The sequence below is a fragment of the Callithrix jacchus genome, chromosome 4 (genome assembly GCF_049354715.1).
Source record: "Callithrix jacchus isolate 240 chromosome 4, calJac240_pri, whole genome shotgun sequence".
In the NCBI taxonomy this organism is placed as follows: Eukaryota; Metazoa; Chordata; class Mammalia; order Primates; family Cebidae; genus Callithrix; species Callithrix jacchus.
The window spans coordinates 14,792,547-14,792,974 of NC_133505.1; positions in this window are offsets into that span (position 1 = coordinate 14,792,547).

Genomic DNA, 428 nt, shown 5'->3' on the forward strand with positions numbered 1-428 from the left:
TTGCCTGCCCCTCCCTCCCTCCCTTCCTTCCTTCCTTCCTTTTTTCCTCCCTTCCCTTCCCTTCTTCCTTTCCTTCCTCTTTTATATTTTTGAGACAGGGTGTCACTCTGTCACTCAGGCTGGAGGACTGCAGTTGCACAATTATGGCTCATCACAGCCTTGACCTCCAGGCTCTGGTGATCCTCTGACCTCAGCCTCCCACAGTGCTGGGATTACAGATGTGAGCCACTGCATCCTGCCTCTTAGCTCATTTTTAATCAGGATGATTTTTGTTGTTGACCTGTAGGTTTTCATATATTCTAGATATTAACTGCTTGCCAGAAACATGATTTGCAAAAATTTTCTCAAATTCCACAGGTTTTCTTTTCATGCTATTGGTTGGTTGGGTCCTTTGGTTCATAGAAGTTACTCATTTTGATGTGCATGTA